The sequence below is a fragment of the Macaca mulatta genome, chromosome 7 (genome assembly GCF_049350105.2).
Source record: "Macaca mulatta isolate MMU2019108-1 chromosome 7, T2T-MMU8v2.0, whole genome shotgun sequence".
In the NCBI taxonomy this organism is placed as follows: domain Eukaryota; kingdom Metazoa; phylum Chordata; class Mammalia; order Primates; family Cercopithecidae; genus Macaca; species Macaca mulatta.
In genome coordinates, this window is record NC_133412.1 from 63,435,121 (window position 1) to 63,453,885 (window position 18,765).

An 18,765-nucleotide genomic window follows, 5' to 3' on the forward strand; every position below is an offset into this window, starting at 1 on the left:
CTCAGAAATAAGGCTAGCAAAGAGATCCACGAAATACAGATGTAACTCTGTGAGATGAATTAACAGAACACTCAGCAGTTTCTCTGAAAGCTTCTTTCCAGATTTCATCTGAGAATGTTTCCTTTTTCACCATTGCCCTCTATGGGCTTCCAAATATCACTTTGCCAATTCCACAAGAACTGTCTTAGCGAAAGTCTTCTTGAGGGGAAAGCTGAAACTCTGTGAGATGATGTCACAGAACACAAAGAAGTTTCTCAGAAAGCTTCTTTCTCTTTGTTATCGGAGGATATTTCCTTTGTCCCTATAGCCTCCAAGGCGTCCGAAATATCTGTTCTAAGTTTCCACAGAAATAAGTCTAGCAAAGAGATCCAGGAAATACAGAGGTAATTCTGTGAGATGAATTAACAGAACACTCAGCAGTTTCTCAGAGAGCTTCTTTCCAGATTTCATCTGAGGATATTTCCTTTTTCAACATAGCCCTCTATGGGCTTCCAAATATCACTTTGCCAATTCCACAAGAACTGTCTTAGCGAAAGGCTTCTTGAGGGGAAAGCTGTAACTCTGTGAGATGATTTCAAAGAACACAAAGAAGTTTCTCAGAAAAAATCTTTCTCTTTGTTATCGGCGAATATTTCCTTTGGCCCTATTGTCTTCAAAGGGATCCGAAATATCTGTTCTCAGATTCCTCAGAAATAAGGCTAGCAAAGAGATCCACGAAATACAGATGTAACTCTGTGAGATGAATTAACAGAACACTCAACAGTTTCTCAGAAAGCTTCTTTCCAGATTTCATCTGAGGATATTTCCTTTTTCACCGTAGCCCTCTATGGGCTTCCTAATATCACTTTGCCAATTCCACAAGAACTGTCTTAGCGAAAGGCTTCTTGAGGGGAAACCTGTAACTCTGTGAGATGATTTCACAGAACACAAAGAAGTTTCTCAGAAAGCTTCTCTCTCTTGGTTATCGGAGGATATTTCCCTTGGCCCTATAGTCTTCAAAGGGATCCGAAATATCTGTTCTCAGATTCCACAGAAATGAGGCTAGCAAAGAGATCCACGAAATACAGATGTAACTCTGTGAGATGAATTAACAGAACACTCAGCAGTTTCTCAGAAAGCTTCTTTCCAGATTTCATCTGAGGATATTTCCTTTTTCACCGTAGCCCTCTATGGGCTTCCTAATATCACTTTGCCAATTCCACAAGAACTGTCTTAGCGAAAGGCTTCTTGAAGGGAAAGCTGTAACTCTGTGAGATGATTTCACAGAACACAAAGAAGTTTCTCAGAAAGCTTCTTTCTCTTTGTTATCGGAGGATATTTCCCTTGGCCCTATAGTCTTCAAAGGGATCCGAAATATCTGTTCTCAGATTCCACAGAAATGAGGCTAGCAAAGAGATCCACGAAATACAGATGTAACTCTGTGAGATGAATTAACAGAACACTCAGCAGTTTCTCCGAAAGCTTCTTTCCAGATTTCATCTGAGGATATTTCCTTTTTCACCATAGCCCTCTATGGGCTTCCAAATATCACTTTGTCAATTCCATAAGAACTGTTTTAGCGAGAGGTTTCTTGAGGGGAAAGCTGTAAATCTGTGAGATGATTTCACAGAACACAAAGAAGTTTCTCAGAAAGCTTCTTTCTCTTTGTTATCGGAGGATATATCCTTTGGCCCTATAGTCTTCAAAGGGATCAGAAATATCTGTTCTCAGATTCCACAGAAATAAGGCTAGCAAGGAAATCCACAAAATACAGATGAAACTCTGTGAGATGAATTAAGAGAACACTCAGCAGTTTCTCAGAAAGCTTCTTTCCAGATTTCATCTGAGGATATTTCCTTTTTCACCATAGCCCTCTATGGGCTTCCAAATATCACTTTGCCAATTCCACAAGAACTGTCTTAGCGAAAGGCTTCTTGAGGGGAAAGCTGTAACTCTGTGAGATGATTTCAAAGAACAAAAAGAAGTTTCTCAGAAAGCTTCTTTCTCTTTGCTATCGGAGGATTTTTCCTTTGGCCATATAGTCTTCAAAGGGATCCGAATTATCTGTTCTCAGATTCCACAGAAATAAGGCTAGCAAAGAGATCCACGAAATACAGATGTAACTCTGTGAGATGAATGAACAGAACACTCAGCAGTTTCTCAGAGAACTTCTTTCCAGATTTCATCTGAGGATATTTCCTTTTTCACCATAGCCCTCTATGGGCTTCCAAATATCACTTTGCCAATTCCACAAGAACTGTCTTAGCGAGAGGCTTCTTGAGGCGAAAGCTGTAAATCTGTGAGATGATTTCACAGAACACAAAGAAGTTTCTCAGAAAGCTTCTTTCTCTTTGTTATCGGAGGATATTTCCTTTGGCCCTACAGTCTTCAAAGGGATCCGTAATATCTGTTCTCAGATTCCACAGTAATAAGGCTAGCAAAGAGATCCACGAAATACAGATGTAACTCTGTGAGATGAATTAAGAGGACACTCAGAAGTTTCTCAGAAAGCTTCTTTCCAGATTTCATCTGAGGATATTTCCTTTTTCACCATAGCCCTCTATGGGTTTCCAAATATCACTTTGCCAATTCCACAAAAACTGTCTTAGCGAGAGGCTTCTTGAGGGGAAAGCTGTAACTCTGTGAGATGATTTCACAGAACACAAAGAAGTTTTTCAGAAAGCTTCTTTCTCTTTGTTAGCGGAGGATATTTCCTTTGGCTCTATAGTCTTCAAAGGGAACCGCAATATCTGTTCTCAGATTCCACATAAATAAGGCTAGCATAGAGATTCACGAAATACAGATGTAACACTGTGAGATGAATTAACAGAACACTCAGCAGTTTCTCAGAAAGCTTCTTTCCAGATTTCATCTGAGGATATTTCCTTTTTCACCATAGCCCTCTATGGGCTTCCAAATATCACTTTGCCAATTCCACAAGAACTGTCTTAGCGAAAGGCTTCTTGAGGGCAAAGCTGTAACTCTGTGAGATGATTTCACAGAACACAAAGAATTTTCTCAGAAAGCTTCATTCTCTTTGTTATCGGAGGATATTTCCTATGGCCCTATAGTCTTCAAAGGGATCCGAAATATCTGTTTTCAGATTCCACAGAAATAAGGCTAGCAAAGAGATCCACGAAATACAGATGTAACTCTGTGAGATGAATTAAGAGAACACTCAGAAGTTTCTCAGAAAGCTTCTTTCCAGATTTCACCTGAGGATATTTCCTTTTTCACCTTAGCCCTCTATGGGCTTCCAAATATCACTTTGCCAATTCCACAAGAACTGTCTTAGCGAAAGGCTTCTTGAGGGGAAAGCTGTAACTCTGTGAGATGATTTCAAAGAACACAAAGAAGTTTCTCAGAAAGCTTCTTTCTCTTTTTTATCGGAGGATTTTTCCTTTGGAACTATAGTCTTCCAAGGGATCCGAAATATCTGTTATCAGATTCCTCAGAAATAAGGATAGCAAAGACATCCACGAAATACAGATGTAACTCTGTGAGATGAATTAAGAGAACACTCAGCAGTTTCTCGTAAGCTTCTTTCCGCATTTCCTCTGAGGGTATTTCCTTTTTCACCATAGCCCTCTATGGGCTTCCAAATATCACTTTTCCAATTCCACAAGAACTGTCTTAGCGAAAGGCTTCTTGAGGGGAAAGCTGTAACTCTGTGAGAGGATTTCAAAGAACACAAAGAAGTTTCTCAGAAAAATTCTTTCTCTTTGTTATCGGCGAATATTTCCTTTGGCCCTATAGTCTTCAAAGGGATCCGAAATATCTGTTCTCAGATTCCTCAGAAATAAGGCTAGCAAAGAGATCCATGAAATACAGATGTAAGTCTGTGAGATGAATTAACAGAACACTCAGCAGTGTCTCAGAAAGCTTCTTTCCAAATTTCATCTGAGGATATTTCCTTTTTCACCGTAGCCCTCTATGGGCTTCCTAATATCACTTTGCCAATTCCACAAGAACTGTCTTAGCGAAAGGCTTCTTGAGGGGAAAGCTGTAACTCTGTGAGATGATTTCACAGAACACAAAGAAGTTTCTCAGAAAGCTTCTTTCTCTTTGTTATCGGAGGATATTTCCCTTGGCCCTATAGTCTTCAAAGGGATCCGAAATATCTGTTCTCAGAATCCACAGAAATGAGGCTAGCAAAGAGATCCACGAAATACAGATGTAACTCTGTGAGATGAATTAACAGAACACTCAGTAGTTTCTCAGAAAGCTTCTTTCCAGATTTCATCTGAGGATATTTCCTTTTTCACCGTAGCCCTCTATGGGCTTCCAAATATCACTTTGCCAATTCCACAAGAACTGTCTTAGCGAAAGGCTTCTTGAGGGGAAAGCTGTAACTCTGTGAGATGATTTCACAGAACACAAAAAATTTTCTCAGAAAGCTTCTTTCTCTTTGTTATCGGAGGATATTTCCTATGGCCCTGTAGTCTTCAAAGGGATCCGAAATATCTGTTCTCAGATTCCACAGAAATAAGGCTAGCAAAGAGATCCACGAAATACAGATGTAACTCTGTGAGATGAATTAAGAGAACACTCAGAAGTTTCTCAGAAAGCTTCTTTCCAGATTTCACCTGAGGATATTTCCTTTTTCACCTTAGCCCTCTATGGGCTTCCAAATATCACTTTGCCAATTCCACAAGAACTGTCTTAGCGAAAGGCTTCTTGAGGGGAAAGCTGTAACTCTGTGAGATGATTTCAAAGAACACAAAGAAGTTTCTCAGAAAGCTTCTTTCTCTTTTTTATCGGAGGATTTTTCCTTTGGCCCTATTGTCTTCCAAGGGATCCGAAATATCTGTTATCAGATTCCACAGAAATAAGGCTAGCAAAGAGATCCACGAAATACAGATGTAACTCTGTGAGATGAATTAAGAGAACACTCAGCAGTTTCTCGTAAGCTTCTTTCCGCATTTCCTCTGAGGGTATTTCCTTTTTCACCATAGCCCTCTATGGGCTTCCAAATATCACTTTGCCAATTCCACAAGAACTGTCTTAACGAAAGGCTTCTTGAGAGGAAAGCTGTAACTCTGTGAGATGATTTCAAAGAACACAAAGAAGTTTCTCAGAAAAATTCTTTCTCTTTGTTATCGGAGGATATTTCCTTTGGCCCTATAGTCTTCAAAGGGATCCGAAATATCTGTTCTCAGATTCCACAGTAATAAGGCTAGCAAAGAGATCCACGACATACAGATGTTACTCTGTGAGATGAATTAAGAGAACTCTCAGCAATTTCTCAGAAAGCTTCTTTCCAGATTTCATCTGAGGATATTTCCTTTTTCACCATAGCCCTCTATGGGCTTCCAAATATCACTTTGCCAATTCCAGAAGAACTGTTTTAGCGAAACGCTTCTTGAGGGGAAAGCTGTAACTCTGTGAGATGATTTCACAGAACACAAAGAAGTTTCTCAGAAAACTTCTTTCTCTTTGTTATCAGAGGATTTTTCCTTTGGCCCTATAGTCTTCCAAGGGATCCGAAATATCTGTTATCAGATTCCTCAGAAATAAGGATAGCAAAGAGATCCACGAAATACAGATTGAACACTGTGAGATGAATTAACAGAACACTCAGCAGTTTCTCTGAAAGCTTCTTTCCAGATTTCATCTGAGGATATTTCCTTTTTCACCATAGCCCTCTATGGGCTTCCAAATATCACTTTTCCAATTCCACAAGAACTGTTTTAGCGAAAGGCTTCTTGAGGGGAAAACTGTAACTCTGTGAGATGATTTCGCAGAACACAAAGAAGTTTCTCAGAAAGCTTCTTTCTCTTTGTTATAGGAGGATATTTCCTTTGGCCCAATAGTCTTCAAAGGGATCTGAAATATCTGTTCTCAGATTCGACAGAAATAAGGCTAGCAAAGAGATCCACGAAATACAGATGTAACTCTGTGAGATGAATTAACAGAACACTCAGCAGTTTCTCAGAAAGCTTCTTTCCGGATTTCATCTGAGGGTATTTCCTTTTTCACCATAGCCCTCTATGGGCTTCCAAATATCACTTTGCCAATTCCACAAGAACTGTCTTAGCGAAAGGCTTCTTGAGGGGAAAGCTGTAACTATGTGAGTTGATTACAAAGAACACAAAGAAGTTTCTCAGAAAAATTCTTTCTCTTTGTTATCGGAGGATATTTCCTTCGTCCCTATAGTCTTCAAAGGGATCCGAAATATCTGTTCTCAGATTCCACAGAAATAAGGCTAGCAAAGAGATGCACGAAATACAGAAGTAACTCTGTCAGATGAATTAACAGAACACTCAGCAGTTTCTCAGAAAGCTTCTTTCCAGATTTCATCTGAGGATATTTCCTTTTTCACCATAGCCCTCTATGGGCTTCCAAATATCACTTTGCCAATTCCACAAGAACTGTCTTAGCGAAAGGCTTCTTGAGGTTAAAGCTGTAACTCTGTGAGATGATTTCACAGAACACAAAGAAGTTTCTCAGAAAGCTTCCTTCTCTTTGTTATCGGAGGATATTTCCTATGGCCCTGTAGTCTTCAAAGGGATCCGAAATATCTGTTCTTAGATTCCACAGAAATAAGGCTAGCAAAGAGATCCACGACATACAGATGTTACTCTGTGAGATGAATTAAGAGAACACTCAGCAGTTTCTCAGAAAGCTTCTTTCCAGATTTCATCTGAGGATATTTCCTTTTTCACCATAGCCCTCTAGGGGCTTCCAAATATCACTTTGCCAATTACACAAGAACTGTTTTAGCGAAACGCTTCTTGAGGGGAAAGCTGTAACTCTGTGAGATGATTTCACAGAACACAAAGAAGTTTCTCAGAAAACTTCTTTCTCTTTGTTATCAGAGGATTTTTCCTTTGGCCCTATAGTCTTCCAAGGGATCCGAAATATCTGTTATCAGATTCCTCAGAAATAAGGCTAGCAAGGAGATCCACGAAATACAGATTGAACACTGTGAGATGAATTAACAGAACACTCAGCAGTTTCTCAGAAAGCTTCTTTCCAGATTTCATCTGAGGATATTTCCTTTTTCACCGTAGCCCTCTATGGGCTTCCAAATATCACTTTGCCAATTCCACAAGAACTGTCTTAGCGAAAGGCTTCTTGAGGGGAAAACTGTAACTCTGTGAGATGATTTCACAGAACACAAACAAGTTTCTCAGAAAGCTTCTTTCTCTTTGTTATCGGAGGATATTTCCCTTGACCCTATAGTCTTCAAAGGGATCCGAAATATCTGTTCTCAGATTCCTCAGAAATGAGGCTAGCAAAGAGATCCACGAAATACAGATGTAACTCTGTGAGATGAATTAACAGAACACTCAGCAGTTTCTCCGAAAGCTTCTTTCCAGATTTCATCTGAGGATATTTCCTTTTTCACCATAGCCCTCTATGGGCTTCCAAATATCACTTTGCCAATTCCATAAGAACTGTTTTAGCGAGAGGCTTCTTGAGGGGAAAGCTGTAAATCTGTGAGATGATTTCATAGAACACAAAGAAGTTTCTCAGAAAGCTTCTTTCTCTTTGTTATCGGAGGATATTTCCTTTGGCCCTATAGTCTTCAAAGGGATCAGAAATATCTGTTCTCAGATTCCACAGAAATAAGGCTAGCAAAGAGATCCACAAAATACAGATGAAACTGTGTGAGATGAATTAAGAGAACACTCAGCAGTTTCTCAGAAAGCTTCTTTCCAGATTTCATCTGAGGATATTTCCTTTTTCACCATAGCCTTCTATGGGCTTCCAAATATCACTTTGCCAATTCCACAAGAACAGTCTTAGCGAAATGCTTCTTGAGGGGAAAGTTGTAACTCTGTGAGATGATTTCAAAGAACACAAAGAAGTTTCTCAGAAAGCTTCTTTCTCTTTGTTATCGGAGGATTTTTCCTTTGGCCCTGTAGTCTTCAAAGGGATCAGAAATATCTGTTCTCAGATTCCACAGAAATAAGGCTAGCAAAGAGATCCACGAAATACAGATGTAACTCTGTGAGATGAATTAACAGAACACTCAGCAGTTTCTAAGAAAGTTTCTTTCCAGATTTCATCTGAGGATATTTCGTTTTTCACCATAGCCCTCTATGGGCTTCCAAATATCACTTTGCCAATTCCACAAGAACTGTCTTAGCGAAAGGCTTCTTTAGGGGAAAGCTGTAACTCTGTGAGATGATTTCACAGAACACAAAGAATTTTCTCAGAAAGCTTCTTTCTCTTTGTTATCGGAGGATATTTCCTATGGCCCTATAGTCTTCAAAGGGATCCGAAATATCTGTTCTCAGATTCCACAGAAATAAGGCTAGCAAAGAGATCCACGAAATACAGATGTAACTCTGTGAGATGAATTATGAGAACACTCAGAAGTTTCTCAGAAAGCTTCTTTCCAGATTTCACCTGAGGATATTTCCTTTTTCACCTTAGCCCTCTATGGGCTTCCAAATATCACCTTGCCAATTCCACAAGAACTGTCTTAGCGAAAGGCTTCTTGAGGGGAAAGCTGTAACTCTGTGAGATGATTTCAAAGAACACAAAGAAGTTTCTCAGAAAGCTTCTTTCTCTTTTTTATCGGAGGATTTTTCCTTTGGCCCTATAGTCTTCCAAGGGATCCGAAATATCTGTTATCAGATTCCTCAGAAATAAGGCTAGCAAAGAGATCCACGAAATACAGATGTTACTCCGTGAGATGAATTAAGAGAACACTCAGCAGTTTCTCGTAAGCTTCTTTCCGCATTTCCTCTGAGGGTATTTCCTTTTTCACCATAGCCCTCTATGGGCTTCCAAATATCACTTTTCCAATTCCACAAGAACTGTCTTAGCGAAAGGCTTCTTGAGGGGAAAGCTGTAACTCTGTGAGATGATTTCAAAGAACACAAAGAAGTTTCTCAGAAAAATTCTTTCTCTTTGTTATCGGCGAATATTTCCTTTGGCCCTATAGTCTTCAAAGGGATCCGAAATATCTGTTCTCAGATTGCTCAGAAATAAGGCTAGCAAAGAGATCCAAGAAATACAGACGTAACTCTGTGAGATGAATTAACAGAACACTCAGCAGTTTCTCAGAAAGCTTCTTTCCAGATTTCATCTGAGGATATTTCCTTTTTCACCGTAGCCCTCTATGGGCTTCCTAATATCACTTTGCCAATTCCACAAGAACTGTCTTAGCGAAAGGCTTCTTGAGGGGAAAGATGTAACTCTGTGAGATGATTTCACAGAACACAAAGAAGTTTCTCAGAAAGCTTCTTTCTCTTTGTTATCGGAGGATATTTCCCTTGGCCCTATAGTCTTCAAAGGGATCCGAAATATCTCTTCTCAGATTCCACAGAAACAAGGCTAGCAAAGAGATCCACGAAATACAGATGTAACTCTGTGAGATGAATTATGAGAACACTCAGAAGTTTCTCAGAAAGCTTCTTTCCAGATTTCATCTGAGGATATTTCCTTTTTCACCATAGCCCTCTATGGGCTTCCAAATATCACTTTGCGTATTCCAAAAGAACTGTCTTAGCGAAAGGCTTCTTGAGGGGAAAGCTGTAACTCTGTGAGATGATTTCAAAGAACACAAAGAAGTTTCTCAGAAATCTTCTTTCTCTTTGTTATCGGAGTATTTTTCCTTTGGCCCTATAGTCTTCAAAGGGATCCGAAATATCTGTTATCAGATTCCTCAGAAATAAGGCCAGCAAAGAGATTCACGAAATACAGATGTAACTCTGTGAGATGAATTAACAGAACACTCAGCAGTTTCTCAGAAAGCTTCTTTCCGGATTTCATCTGAGGGTATTTCCTTTTTCACCATAGCCCTCTATGGGCTTCCAAATATCACTTTTCCAATTCCACAAGAACTGTCTTAGCAAAAGGCTTCTTGAGGGGAAAGCTGTAACTCTGTGAGATGATTACAAAGAACACAAAGAAGTTTCTCAGAAAAATTCTTTCTCTTTGTTATCGGAGGATATTTCCTTCGTCCCTATAGTCTTCAAAGGGATCCGAAATATCTGTTCTCAGATTCCACAGAAATAAGGCTAGCAAAGAGATGCACGAAATACAGAAGTAACTCTGTCAGATGAATTAACAGAACACTCAGCAGTTTCTCAGAAAGCTTCTTTCCAGATTTCATCTGAGGATATTTCCTTTTTCACCATAGCCCTCTATGCGCTTCCAAATATCACTTTGCCAATTCCACAAGAACTGTCTTAGCGAAAGGCTTCTTGACGGGAAAGCTGTAACTCTGTGAGATGATTTCACAGAACACAAAGAAGTTTCTCAGAAAGCTTCCTTCTCTTTGTTATCGGAGGATATTTCCTATGGCCCTGTAGTCTTCAAAGGGATCCGAAATATCTGTTCTTAGATTCCACAGAAATAAGGCTAGCAAAGAGATCCACGACATACAGATGTTACTCTGTGAGATGAATTAAGAGAACACTCAGCAGTTTCTCAGAAAGCTTCTTTCCAGATTTCATCTGAGGATATTTCCTTTTTCACCATAGCCCTCTAGGGGCTTCCAAATATCACTTTGCCAATTACACAAGAACTGTTTTAGCGAAACGCTTCTTGAGGGGAAAGCTGTAACTCTGTGAGATGATTTCACAGAACACAAAGAAGTTTCTCAGAAAACTTCTTTCTCTTTGTTATCAGAGGATTTTTCCTTTGGCCCTATAGTCTTCCAAGGGATCCGAAATATCTGTTATCAGATTCCTCAGAAATAAGGCTAGCAAGGAGATCCACGAAATACAGATTGAACACTGTGAGATGAATTAACAGAACACTCAGCAGTTTCTCAGAAAGCTTCTTTCCAGATTTCATCTGAGGATATTTCCTTTTTCACCGTAGCCCTCTATGGGCTTCCAAATATCACTTTGCCAATTCCACAAGAACTGTCTTAGCGAAAGGCTTCTTGAGGGGAAAACTGTAACTCTGTGAGATGATTTCACAGAACACAAACAAGTTTCTCAGAAAGCTTCTTTCTCTTTGTTATCGGAGGATATTTCCCTTGACCCTATAGTCTTCAAAGGGATCCGAAATATCTGTTCTCAGATTCCTCAGAAATGAGGCTAGCAAAGAGATCCACGAAATACAGATGTAACTCTGTGAGATGAATTAACAGAACACTCAGCAGTTTCTCCGAAAGCTTCTTTCCAGATTTCATCTGAGGATATTTCCTTTTTCACCATAGCCCTCTATGGGCTTCCAAATATCACTTTGCCAATTCCATAAGAACTGTTTTAGCGAGAGGCTTCTTGAGGGGAAAGCTGTAAATCTGTGAGATGATTTCATAGAACACAAAGAAGTTTCTCAGAAAGCTTCTTTCTCTTTGTTATCGGAGGATATTTCCTTTGGCCCTATAGTCTTCAAAGGGATCAGAAATATCTGTTCTCAGATTCCACAGAAATAAGGCTAGCAAAGAGATCCACAAAATACAGATGAAACTGTGTGAGATGAATTAAGAGAACACTCAGCAGTTTCTCAGAAAGCTTCTTTCCAGATTTCATCTGAGGATATTTCCTTTTTCACCATAGCCTTCTATGGGCTTCCAAATATCACTTTGCCAATTCCACAAGAACAGTCTTAGCGAAATGCTTCTTGAGGGGAAAGTTGTAACTCTGTGAGATGATTTCAAAGAACACAAAGAAGTTTCTCAGAAAGCTTCTTTCTCTTTGTTATCGGAGGATTTTTCCTTTGGCCCTGTAGTCTTCAAAGGGATCAGAAATATCTGTTCTCAGATTCCACAGAAATAAGGCTAGCAAAGAGATCCACGAAATACAGATGTAACTCTGTGAGATGAATTAACAGAACACTCAGCAGTTTCTAAGAAAGTTTCTTTCCAGATTTCATCTGAGGATATTTCGTTTTTCACCATAGCCCTCTATGGGCTTCCAAATATCACTTTGCCAATTCCACAAGAACTGTCTTAGCGAAAGGCTTCTTTAGGGGAAAGCTGTAACTCTGTGAGATGATTTCACAGAACACAAAGAATTTTCTCAGAAAGCTTCTTTCTCTTTGTTATCGGAGGATATTTCCTATGGCCCTATAGTCTTCAAAGGGATCCGAAATATCTGTTCTCAGATTCCACAGAAATAAGGCTAGCAAAGAGATCCACGAAATACAGATGTAACTCTGTGAGATGAATTATGAGAACACTCAGAAGTTTCTCAGAAAGCTTCTTTCCAGATTTCACCTGAGGATATTTCCTTTTTCACCTTAGCCCTCTATGGGCTTCCAAATATCACCTTGCCAATTCCACAAGAACTGTCTTAGCGAAAGGCTTCTTGAGGGGAAAGCTGTAACTCTGTGAGATGATTTCAAAGAACACAAAGAAGTTTCTCAGAAAGCTTCTTTCTCTTTTTTATCGGAGGATTTTTCCTTTGGCCCTATAGTCTTCCAAGGGATCCGAAATATCTGTTATCAGATTCCTCAGAAATAAGGCTAGCAAAGAGATCCACGAAATACAGATGTTACTCCGTGAGATGAATTAAGAGAACACTCAGCAGTTTCTCGTAAGCTTCTTTCCGCATTTCCTCTGAGGGTATTTCCTTTTTCACCATAGCCCTCTATGGGCTTCCAAATATCACTTTTCCAATTCCACAAGAACTGTCTTAGCGAAAGGCTTCTTGAGGGGAAAGCTGTAACTCTGTGAGATGATTTCAAAGAACACAAAGAAGTTTCTCAGAAAAATTCTTTCTCTTTGTTATCGGCGAATATTTCCTTTGGCCCTATAGTCTTCAAAGGGATCCGAAATATCTGTTCTCAGATTGCTCAGAAATAAGGCTAGCAAAGAGATCCAAGAAATACAGACGTAACTCTGTGAGATGAATTAACAGAACACTCAGCAGTTTCTCAGAAAGCTTCTTTCCAGATTTCATCTGAGGATATTTCCTTTTTCACCGTAGCCCTCTATGGGCTTCCTAATATCACTTTGCCAATTCCACAAGAACTGTCTTAGCGAAAGGCTTCTTGAGGGGAAAGATGTAACTCTGTGAGATGATTTCACAGAACACAAAGAAGTTTCTCAGAAAGCTTCTTTCTCTTTGTTATCGGAGGATATTTCCCTTGGCCCTATAGTCTTCAAAGGGATCCGAAATATCTCTTCTCAGATTCCACAGAAACAAGGCTAGCAAAGAGATCCACGAAATACAGATGTAACTCTGTGAGATGAATTATGAGAACACTCAGAAGTTTCTCAGAAAGCTTCTTTCCAGATTTCATCTGAGGATATTTCCTTTTTCACCATAGCCCTCTATGGGCTTCCAAATATCACTTTGCGTATTCCAAAAGAACTGTCTTAGCGAAAGGCTTCTTGAGGGGAAAGCTGTAACTCTGTGAGATGATTTCAAAGAACACAAAGAAGTTTCTCAGAAATCTTCTTTCTCTTTGTTATCGGAGTATTTTTCCTTTGGCCCTATAGTCTTCAAAGGGATCCGAAATATCTGTTATCAGATTCCTCAGAAATAAGGCCAGCAAAGAGATTCACGAAATACAGATGTAACTCTGTGAGATGAATTAACAGAACACTCAGCAGTTTCTCAGAAAGCTTCTTTCCGGATTTCATCTGAGGGTATTTCCTTTTTCACCATAGCCCTCTATGGGCTTCCAAATATCACTTTTCCAATTCCACAAGAACTGTCTTAGCAAAAGGCTTCTTGAGGGGAAAGCTGTAACTCTGTGAGATGATTACAAAGAACACAAAGAAGTTTCTCAGAAAAATTCTTTCTCTTTGTTATCGGAGGATATTTCCTTCGTCCCTATAGTCTTCAAAGGGATCCGAAATATCTGTTCTCAGATTCCACAGAAATAAGGCTAGCAAAGAGATGCACGAAATACAGAAGTAACTCTGTCAGATGAATTAACAGAACACTCAGCAGTTTCTCAGAAAGCTTCTTTCCAGATTTCATCTGAGGATATTTCCTTTTTCACCATAGCCCTCTATGCGCTTCCAAATATCACTTTGCCAATTCCACAAGAACTGTCTTAGCGAAAGGCTTCTTGACGGGAAAGCTGTAACTCTGTGAGATGATTTCACAGAACACAAAGAAGTTTCTCCGAAAGCTTCCTTCTCTTTGTTATCGGAGGATATTTCCTTTGGCCCTGTAGTCTTCATAGGGATCCGAAATATCTGTTCTTAGATTCCACAGAAATAAGGCTAGCAAAGAGATCCACGACATACAGATGTTACTCTGTGAGATGAATTAAGAGAACACTCAGCAGTTTCTCAGAAAGCTTCTTTCCAGATTTCATCTTTGGATATTTCCTTTTTCACCATAGCACTCTCTGGGCTTCCAAATATCACTTTGCCAATTCCACAAGAACTGTCTTAGCGAAAGGCTTCTAGTGGGGAAAGCTGTAACTCTGTGAGATGATTTCACAGAACACAAAGCTGTTTCTCAGAAAACTTCTTTCTCTTTGTTATCAGAGGATTTTTCCTTTGGCCCTATAGTCTTCAAAGGATCCGAAATATCTGTTCTCAGATTCCTCAGAAATAAGGCTAGCAAAGAGATCCACGAAATACAGATGTAACTCTGTGAGATGAATTAACAGAACACTAAGCAGTTTCTCAGAAAGCTTCTTTCCAGATTTCATCTGAGGATATTTCCTTTTTCACCATAGCCCTCTATGGGCTTCCAAATATCACTTTGCAAATTCCACAAGAACTGTCTTAGCCAAAGGCTTCTTGAGGGGAAAGCTGTAACTCTTTGAGATGATTTCACAGGTCACAAAGAAGTTTCTCAGAAAGCTTCTTTCTCTTTGTTATCGGAGGATATTTCCTTTGGCCCTATAGTCTTCAAAGGGATCCGAAATATCTGTTCTCAGATTCCACAGAAATAAGGCTAGCAAAGAGATCCATGAAATACAGATGTAACTCTGTGAGATGAATTAACAGAACACTCAGCAGTTTCTCAGAAAGTTTCTTTCCATATTTCATCTGAGGATATTTCCTTTTTCACCATAGCCCTCTATTGGCTTCCAAGTATCACTTTGCCAATTCCAAAAGAACTGTCTTAGCGAGAGGCTTCTTGAGGGGAAAGCTGTATCTCTGTGAGATGATTTCACAGAACACAAAGAAGTTTCTCAGAAAGCTTCTTTCTCTTTTTTACTGGAGGATATTTCCTTTGTCCCTATAGTCTTCAAAGGGATCCGAAATATCTGTTCTCAGATTCCACAGAAATAAGGCTAGCAAAGAGATCCACGAAATACAGATGTAAATGTGTGAGATGAATTAACAGAACACTAAGCAGTTTCTCAGAAAGCTTCTTTCCAGATTTCATCTGAGAATGTTTCCTTTTTCACCATAGCCCTCTATGGGCTTCCAAATATCACTTTGCCAATTCCACAAGAACTGTCTTAGCGAAAGGCTCCTTGAGGGCAAAGCTGTAACTCTGTGAGATGATTTCACAGAACACAAAGAATTTTCTCAGAAAGCTTCTTTCTCTTTGTTATCGGAGGATATTTCCTATGGCCCTATAGTCTTCAAAGGGATCCGAAATATCTGTCCTCAGATTCCACAGAAATAAGGCTAGCAAAGAGATCCACGAAATACAGATGTAACTCTGTGAGATGAATTAAGAGAACACTCAGAAGTTTCTCAGAAAGCTTCTTTCCAGATTTCATCTGAGGATATTTCCTTTTTCACCTTAGCCCTCTATGGGCTTCCAAATATCACTTTGCCAATTCCACAAGAACTGTCTTAGCGAAAGGCTTCTTGAGGGGAAAGCTGTAACTCTGTGAGATGATTTCAAAGAACACAAAGAAGTTTCTCAGAAAGCTTCTTTCTCTTTTTTATCGGAGGATTTTTCCTATGGCCCTATAGTCTTCCAAGGGATCCGAAATATCTGTTATTAGATTCCTCAGATATAAGGCTAGCAAAGAGATCCACGAAATACAGATGTAACTCTGTGAGATGAATTAAGAGAACACTCAGCAGTTTCTGGCAAGCTTCTTTCCGCATTTCCTCTGAGGGTATTTCCTTTTTCACCATAGCCCTCTATGGGCTTCCAAATATCACTTTTCCAATTCCACAAGAACTGTCTTAGCGAAAGGCTTCTTGAGGGGAAAGCTGTAACTCTGTGAGATGATTTCAAAGAACACAAAGAAGTTTCTCAGAAAAATTCTTTCTCTTTGTTATCGGCGAATATTTCCTTTGGCCCTATAGTCTTCAAAGGGATCCGAAATATCTGTTCTCAGATTCCACAGAAATAAGGCTAGCAAAGAGATCCACGAAATGCAGATGTAAGTCTGTGAGATGAATTAACAGAACACTCAGCAGTTTCTCAGAAAGCTTCTTTCCAGATTTCATCTGAGGATATTTCCTTTTTCACCATAGCCGTCTATGGGCTTCCTAATATCACTTTGCCAATTCCACAAGAACTGTCTTAGCGAAAGGCTTCTTGAGGGGAAAGCTGTAACTCTGTGAGATGATTTCACAGAACACAAAGAAGTTTCTCAGAAAGCTTCTTTCTCTTTGTTATCGGAGGATATTTCCCTTGGCCCTATAGTCTTCAAAGGGATCCGAAATATCTGTTCTCAGATTCCACAGAAATGAGGCTAGCAAAGAGATCCACGAAATACAGATGTAACTCTGTGAGATGAATTAACAGAACACTCAGCAGTTTCTCAGAAAGCTTCTTTCCAGATTTCATCTGAGGATATTTCCTTTTTCACCGTAGCCCCTATGGGCTTCCTAATATCACTTTGCCAATTCCACAAGAACTGTCTTAGCGAAAGGCTTCTTGAGGGGAAAGCTGTAACTCTGTGAGATGATTTCACAGAACACAAAGAAGTTTCTCAGAAAGCTTCTTTCTGTTTGTTATCGGAGGATATTTCCCTTGGCCCTAAAGTCTTCAAAGGGATCCGAAATATCTGTTCTCAGATTCCACAGAAATAAGGCTAGCAAAGAGATCCACGAAATACAGATGTAACTCTGTGAGATGAATGAACAGAACACTCAGCAGTTTCTGAGAAAGCTTCTTTCCAGATTTCATCTAAGGATATTTCCTTTTTCACCATAGCCCTCTATGGGCTTCCAAATATCACTTTGCGAATTCCACAAGAACTATCTTAGCGAAAGGCTTCTTGAGGGGAAAGCTGTAACTCTGTGAGATGATTTCACAGAACACAAAGAAGTTTCTCAGAAAGCTTCTTTCCCTTTGTTATCGGAGGATATTTACTTAGGCCCTATAGTCTTCAAAGGGATTCGAAGTATCTGTTCTCAGATTCGACAGAAATAAGGCTAGCAAAGAGATCCACGAAATACAGATGTAACTCTGTGAGATGAATTAACAGAACACTCAGCAGTTTCTCAGAAATTTTTTTCCAGATTTCATCAAAGGATATTTCCTTTTTCACCATAGCCCTCTATGTGCTTCCAAATATCACTTTGCCTATTCCACAAGAACTGTCTTAGCTAAAGGCTTCTTGAGGGGAAAGCTGTAAATCTGTGAGATGATTTCACAGAACACAAAGAAGTTTCTCAGAAAGCTTCTTACTCTTTGTTATCGGAGGATATTTCCTTTGGCCCTATAGTCTTCAAAGGGATCCGAAATATCTGTTCTCAGATTCCACAGAAATAAGGCTAGCAAAGAGATCCACGAAATACAGAGGTAACTCTGTGAGATGAATTAACAGAACACTAAGCAGTTTCTCAGAAAGCTTCTTTCCAGATTTCATCTGAAGATATTTCCTTTTTCACCATAGCCCTCTATGGGCTTCCAAGTATCACTTTGCCAATTCCACAAGAACTGTCTTAGCGAAAGGGTTCTTGAGGGGAAAGATGTAACTCTGTGAGATGATTTCACAGAACACAAAGAAGTTACTCAGAAAGCTTCTTTCTCTTTGTTATCGGAGGATATTTCCTTTGGCCTTATAGTCTTCAAAGTGATCCGAAATATCTGTTCTCAGATTCCACAGAAATATGTCTAGCAAAGAGATCCACGAAATACAGATGTTACTCTGTGAGATGAATTAACAGAACACTCAGCAGTTTCTCAGAAAGCTTCTTTCCAGATTTCATCTGAGGATATTTCCTTTTTCACCATAGCCCTCTATGGGCTTCCAAATATCACTTTGCCAATTCCACAAGAATTGTCTTAGCCTAAGGCTTCTAGAGGGGAAAGCTGTAACTCTGTGAGATGATTTCAAAGAAAACAAAGAAGTTTCTCAGAAAACTTCTTTCTCTTTGCTATCGGAGGATATTTCCTTTGGCCCTACAGTCTTCAAAGGGATCCGAAATATCTGTTCTCAGATTCCTCAGAAATAAGGCTAGCAAAGAGATCCACGAAATACAGATGTAACTCTGTGAGATGAATTAACAGAACACTCAGCAGTTTCTCAGAAAGCTTCTTTCCAGATTTCATCTGAGAATATTTCCTTTTTCACCATTGCCCTCTATGGGCTTCCAAATATCACTTTGCCAATTCCACAAGAACTGTCTTAGCGAAAGTCTTCTTGAGGGGAAAGCTGAAACTCTGTGAGATGATGTCACAGAACACAAAGAAGTTTCTCAGAAAGCTTCTTTCTCTTTGTTATCGGAGGATATTTCCTTTGTCCTTATAGCCTCCAAGGCGTCCGAAATATCTGTTCTAAGTTTCCACAGAAATAAGTCTAGCAAAGAGATCCAGGAAATACAGAGGTAATTCTGTGAGATGAATTAACAGAACACTCAGCAGTTTCTCAGAGAGCTTCTTTCCAGATTTCATCTGAGGATATTTCCTTTTTCAACATAGCCCTCTATGGGCTTCCAAATATCACTTTGCCAATTCCACAAGAACTGTCTTAGCGAAAGGCTTCTTGAGGGGAAAGCTGTAACTCTGTGAGATGATTTCACAGAACACAAAGCAGTTT